General features: G+C 27.1%; 1 pseudogene across 1 annotated transcript; it reads left to right on the top strand.

Annotated features, from left to right (window-relative positions):
• The first annotated feature begins 1,886 nt into the window (after positions 1 to 1,886).
• BDBG_17994 lies at positions 1,887 to 1,975 on the top strand (annotated as a pseudogene). The gene has a single exon. The product of its transcript is annotated as a tRNA-OTHER (tRNA).
• The last annotated feature ends 5,084 nt before the right edge of the window (positions 1,976 to 7,059 follow it).

Below are 7,059 nucleotides of genomic sequence, written 5' to 3'. Positions count from 1 at the left end.
CACAGTTACATGGTCAGTCTATAAATATTCACTTTAATTACTGATTCTTATACTTTCTCTTTTATTTTTCTTCTCTAATGTTTTTCACTTTTGTTATATAAGATTTATATATTAATACTGATCTATTCAGTATAGATCTCTTACACTTGAAAAACATTTATCATCTTCTTATTAGAAATGTGTAAGAAATAAGAAAATAAATAATCACGGACTAGTTAAGCAGACACTGAGTCTCTGCTAGATAAATAAAAGCTTACTCATCAGTTACTCTGACTCTGTAACAAGATCTTATAAAGAGAATATCAGTAAAAGATCTGAGAGTTCTGATATCTTAAATGTATAAGATATTCATATAATTACACTTCTTTTGATACTGAAGAACTCAATTCTGAAGAACTCTTAAACACAGATATTACACATTCAATGAATAATATAGCTATGTCTATCAATAATATGAGAGAACTCTTGAACGCGAGCATAGACATAGTATCTGTAACGTGACGGAACTGAAGCAGTGACTGATTGACGGCGTTATATAGAGGTAGTTATTTAAGAAGCTGTATAAGTGAGCTTGACTATCTTACTTGAATAGTGAGCTCATGAGCTACAAGATTATAACAAGAATATCACAGATATAGTACTTAGTATACTAAGAAGATTGTATGAGAAATGCAGTAACTCTTATATATATTTCAGTAGAAGAAAACAAATTACTGACTTCTTTAATAAAAAGCCAGTATCTAGCTATTCTATATAGACAATGAATAGATACTCTTCTCTTATTTTATAAGTAAGAATAGTTAGAGTGATATCTCAGCAGTATCTTACTACTATGAAAGAGTAATCTACTAATCTTATATAAAAGCAGAGTTCTTATATTTATTAATCAGATCTTTTCATAATATATCTGAATAATATTATAAAGTGATTAGAAATCAGTTTAAATAATCTATAGAATGAATAAAATTATCTACAGAGAAGTAATAAGCTGTATAAAACTATAATAGTGTCTTAATATAGTCAGAGATATGATAATACTCTTCTCTTTAAGAGTATAGTTCTAATACTTTTAAGATTACTGAATTAGAAGTTATCTTTATTGTATAGTAACAGTTGTCAACTGATTGATAGTATATATACTGTATATAATATAAAGAAATAGATGAGTTTTTCTACTAACTGTGTAGATCTTCTTTTCTCATCTCTGTTCAAATTAAATATATAATAAGTGAGTTTTTTATATATTAATTTAAAATGTGAAAAATATAGTTAATAAGTGACTTATAGATCTCTTATTATATTCTGTTCTATATATGAAATTCTCTGCAAAAGTGATGTATTTTAGAGACAAAGTTAATAGTAGTAGTAGAATTTTTTGAAAAGATCTTCTCTTTTCATAATACAATTTTTTTTCCTTCTCTTCATCTTTAATAGTGAGTATATAAGAGTATCATTTTTGAAAGATAATAAGAGACTTATTCTGATATTTTCTAGTAAGTAATAAATGTCTTCATGATACAGCTGCAGCCTCTGTGACTGTTAAGAAAGTCAGATTAAAGATAGAGATAGCAGTGTTAATAAGCTGCAGAAGTAACTGCTCTTATTATCATATCTTCTTCTTTTTTTACATCTCTTACAGTCACAGTGATAGTAACTGTATCTTACAGAGAGATGTTATTTCTTCTATTAATTAGTTTATTCATATTTAGTTCTTCTTCTACTCTCTCTGCTGCTGTTGTAACACTGTTTCTCTTTTCAGTCAACACAGTGATATATGACTCTGTGTGATCATTCAGAGAGAATCTCAGAGAGAGCTTAGTTTCAGAAACAGCAGCTCTGAGAAGCTCAATTCATAGTTCTTCTCTTATAATATATCTGAGCTCTGCGCCCCGGTGGCCGAATGGTTAATGCGGCCACCCGGTAGCGCCTTGGCGTGGGAAACCAAGGCGCGTGGGTTCGAAACCCGCAGGGGATACATTAAATCCGGAACTCAAGCACCTCAGGTTTCTAATAAATACAGAGGTGTACAAATCACTTCAATGAATTGCTCTATGTTCCTGAGCTGGAAAGTTATTATCACATGTATCTAATTGTCACTTCTTTGTATTTTTCTATGTTTTTATTATCTTGGCATGATCTCAACATCTGTATTTCCTCCTGTATAATCAACACTTGATCTGTATTTAACATCACGCAAGGACTCATCATAAGCTCCGCTTGCATATAAGTATAATGAAATAATAATAATAATAATAATAATAATAATAATATCTGAGCTCTGCTTAGAATACTGCTGAGTTTAGTTTACAGAGTTTTATAATTTCTTTATCTTCTCTCTGTGAGAAGACTCTGATACAGTCTTTAATCAGTATTATTACTTATCTGCACTGTATTAAGCAGCTGAAGAAAGAAGAAATCTTATATACTCACTTCTTCTCTTACTCTTATTATTTCTGTTATATTTGTAACAATAACTTCTGTCTCTCTGTAAGTATTATCTTATAAGAAAATATTATGTCAGTTCTGACAAGAAGCTCAGATGCTTAAGTAGTACAGAGTAAGAGTCTCAGAGCTTCAAGTATTGATAAATTCTGTCAAGACTGAAGAGATCTCTCTTACTCATCTGTAGAAGAAGATAAAATGTAAATCTTCAAAATAAAAAAATATCTCAGAATAACTGATCTTAAAAAGAAGAGATTGATCAGTATCTTCATTAAAAGTATCACAGAGATTAATTACTAATTGAAGAGAATCTTACTTTAATTGAAGTAAATGACTAAGATACTTTATAAATTAATAAGTTAATACTTTAAGTATCTTTTATACTCTTCTACAGCATGCTTCTCTACAGTGTCACAGTACTAACTTCTCAGCAGATAAAGATGTCTGTGTCAGAGACTTTAATAGTGAAGAATAAGTTTGATGAGAATGAGATTATTAATAAGTAAGCTCTGATCTCTCTTTTTACTTTTTCTACAGACTGCAACTCTATTAGAATAGCAGTAGTTTATAGATTAATAATATTAATCTTATTAATTTCAAATATCTCTTTCTTTTCTTATTAACTGCTTCAGGAATTTTATACTTATATAGTCTTATTAAACTTATAAAAATTCTTTAAAAGAAAATAGAAGAAGAGTGCTATAGAATTTATAAAACACTGACTCATTACTTTGAGATTATCTCTAAAAAACTCTTTGAGAAAAATGAGAAGTTTTAAACAGTATTTCTTATTCAATGTCTCTGATGTATAATAGAGCAGTCTCTACTAATTATCTTATAGCTTACAATCTCTTTCTCAGCATTTTTCAAATACTTAAGTAGTTTTCATAAATTCTCTGATAATAAATAATCTTCTTATTTAATAAGATATTGAAGCTTACTGTAATATATTTACTTATTTAATATTCTCTTTATAAGATATTCAGTATCACTCTTAATCTCAATACTATTCAGCTGAGACAGCTCTGCTTTAAAGCATTACTTATAGAGCTTTAAATAGAAAATATGAAAAACAGAATAAATTGATTTCAATTCTGAGAGTAATTTCAACTTATATATCTATTTACTTATTACTCTTACTACTGAGAAAGATTCTAGTCACTACTCACTGAGCTTCTTATATAATCTCATTGTCTTGATATTCTTTACTGAAAGTAGTACTTGATTCTCTATTAAAAACTTTATTAAAAGATGTTTTCAATTATAGTATTCTATCTGCTATTTCTGAGTACAGTAAATACTTTTCACTGTCTTCTTATAAATTTTATTTAAAAGTTTCAATCTTGCTTTTACTTCTGATACTGAGAGATACTCTGTTCTCTGTATCTGTTTAATATTCTGACTGTCTATTCTTCTCTTTAAAATATCATTCATAATATCACTGAGTAATGAAGAATTATATTTATAATAAGTATAGAAAGAAGATATCTTTAAAGTTACATTCTTTACATTATTATACACAAATTCAGTAGTCAGAAGATATTTAGATTAATTATTCTAATAATATAAACAGAATACTTAAAGATACCGTGCTAATATCTGATTCTGATATTCAGTCTAATTATTTATCTATGAATGAAATACAGTACTGAGAAGATATCTTATTATAAGATGATAGTAAAAAGCTAAGCAGTATTTACTAATGAAGAGAAATTCTTGATCTGTTATTAATAATTTCAGAGTACTATGATTATAAATAATGATATCTAATAATAGATCAGTTAATTCAGAGACTTTAATCTTTTTATAGATAGAAATATATTTAATTATCTTTATAAAGTAGTTAATAATGATTAAAATTAAGTTATATTCTTTGACTCTTGTTGACTTCAGTAGATCAACTATGAAATTTATTAATAGATTCTATTATAAGCTCTTTGAAATAGACAGTGATATTAACTCATTATATTACTTATACTGCAGAATCTTTATTCTTTAACAGATACTATAAGTCTTAATATACTCTTTGATATTTATCTAAAGCTTGTCTTAAATATATTTAGATTTTAGAAGCTTCTTAGTCTTCTCTAACCTGAAGTGCTCAGTATGAAAATTATTATAATAAATTCTTAATAACTTCTGACACACTGCTCTGCTATGAGAAATGAAGACTGAATTATTTAATAGTAGAAGTTTATATTCTTCTAATTATCAGTGACTTGATTTCTTAGCAGTACTGTCTCACTCAGAATCTGTCTCTTTTAAGTTTAAACTGAATTCTTTCTTCCTTAACTTCTGAATTCAAGCTGCAGTAGAGATGTTTCTCTACTGTAACTTATTAATAAATTCTAAAAGTAGTTAAGTTAAAGAATTGTAAACTGTTTTATTCTTTACTAATTCAATAATAGTAAGATATAATATAAGAAGCTTATAATCTTCAGTGTTAGTTCTCTGCAGAGACTCAGATTTTCTTTCATCATCTATACTAAGTTACACAGCTATCTTACTGACACTGTTCTCAAGTTTCAGAGAATTTTAATTCTCTGCAGTCAGCTTCTTCTGCAGTGATAATAGAGATTCTTTTATAGAATTCTTCTTCTCATTAATGATATTATAATTAGATTATTTAAACAGTATGTTAGCAGAGTCAAGCTGATCTGAACAGTATCAGATATTATCAGATATAGAAATCATATTCTGAAAGCAGCTCTGCTCATCTGACTTAACATTCTATCAAGCTCTTTATTATCAAGAAGTAATGCAGATTTATATAATCAGTGAGAACTTATACTAAGTACTTACTACTCTGAAGATAATGTTATCAGATCTTAAAGAATTTGACAATTATTAACATTTCTTAATTATAAGTATTATACCTTCTCTATGTGAGTGATAACTTCTTGAAGAAGAAGATCACTGATCTTCATTTATAACATCTTATAGACTCTGTAAAAAAGTCTTCTCTTACAGATATTTCATTATCTGTATTCTCAGAGACTATTATTCTCTAATTCTTTTAATATTAAAAGGTCTTCAATATTAACTGTGAAAAAATTTCACAGATCTCATTTCTGAATGCATCAGTCTCACACTGACTGAATAAGTTAGAATTAAAGTAATTCAGTATTATAACATCTGTAAAAGCTTGTTTTAATTCTACAAATACTCACACAGTATCTTAAGTGAGAATAAACAGTTCTGTTTTCCTGTCTTTAACACTTCTCTTTAACAGATCTGTAAGAGAGGCAGTAATTCATGAATATGCATCGATGAATTGTCTATAGAAATTCATATATTCTAGAAATATCTGTATCTTATAATATATCTGCAGTGCTGGCCAGTTCTCAATGATGAAGATCTGACTTCTATTCATTGAAATGTTATTAACTCTAATAATATAATCTAAGAAATCAATCTTCTATATGTAGAATGAGTATTTCTCAGTGTTTATATATTATTATTATTATTATTATTATTATTATTCTTCAATTATAGATGTATGCAGTCAGAGACTATGATATCTACCTAAGAACCTTGAGTTCTCAGAGTTTTTCCTATATCTATAGAGTCAACTATTATACATTTATCAATTTCAGATATGCAAAATCAGAAAATTTCAGTTCAGAATACAAAAACTGTTTATAAATTACAGTATTTCAACACCTTCTGATACTTTGAAATCATTTGAAAATATCATGACAAAGGAAAAGAGAACATAGTCTTAAAGATAGACACATTAAATAGATAGATAGAAAAGAACAGAAAGAAACAAGTATAGTAAAGAGAGACTATAACAAAATAAAATTATTAAAAGATAGTGTATAGCTGTTTTAACAGACTATATCTAATCAATTTCTGTCTCTTCATATTCAGATACTTCTGAATTCAGTCATTTTCTTATAGCTGCTTAAGTTTCTGATAGAAAGTCTATTAAGTATTTAATTCCTGTCTCAGTTGAGAATAAGAACCTTATATTTAATTGATTTAAATCATACTTCTTCTTTAATCTGACTCTGAGACTATTGTATAATGCATAATGAATTACAATATACTCAGAATTTTCATTTACATTGCAGAATGAGCACTCTGTTGAATCAAATCTATCATCAAATCTTTGTATATAGAATTTGAAATAATCATGTTCTAGTTTCAGCTGAATTATAGATGAGAATATTTTCTTTTTACATTTAATTAAACAAGATTTTCACTTTCATTTTATCTCAAATCTTGAATAATGTATGCTCTTCTTTTGTTTCTATCAGCTTTCATTTCACTTATTTAAACAAGATTCTTTTATCTTTCTCTTTATGAAAGATCAGAACACTGTTTTTTAAATAGATCTGCTTAATTCTGAACTCTTTTTTACAGCTGAATCAGTCAATTCATTATAATGAATATTTATATAAGCAGGAACTCAATGTAGATGAATTATCAGTTTTAATATTCTTTTCTTTTGAATTTTCAAAACAGAGTTTAAAATCAGTTCAAGATTCATTTAATTATTATAAATCTGACTATTTCAAAGTCTCTTTAAAGTAGCTTGATTATCAGAGAATATTCATATCTCTTTCAAACTATTTTTCACTTTTATAAGATTTTATTTCAATGAGTTTGAAA

The sequence above is a fragment of the Blastomyces gilchristii genome (assembly GCF_000003855.2).
Source record: "Blastomyces gilchristii SLH14081 genomic scaffold supercont1.40, whole genome shotgun sequence".
Lineage (NCBI taxonomy): Eukaryota > Fungi > Ascomycota > Eurotiomycetes > Onygenales > Ajellomycetaceae > Blastomyces > Blastomyces gilchristii.
Note: the sequence above shows the minus strand (reverse complement) of the source record. Positions and strands in the feature narration are given on the sequence as shown.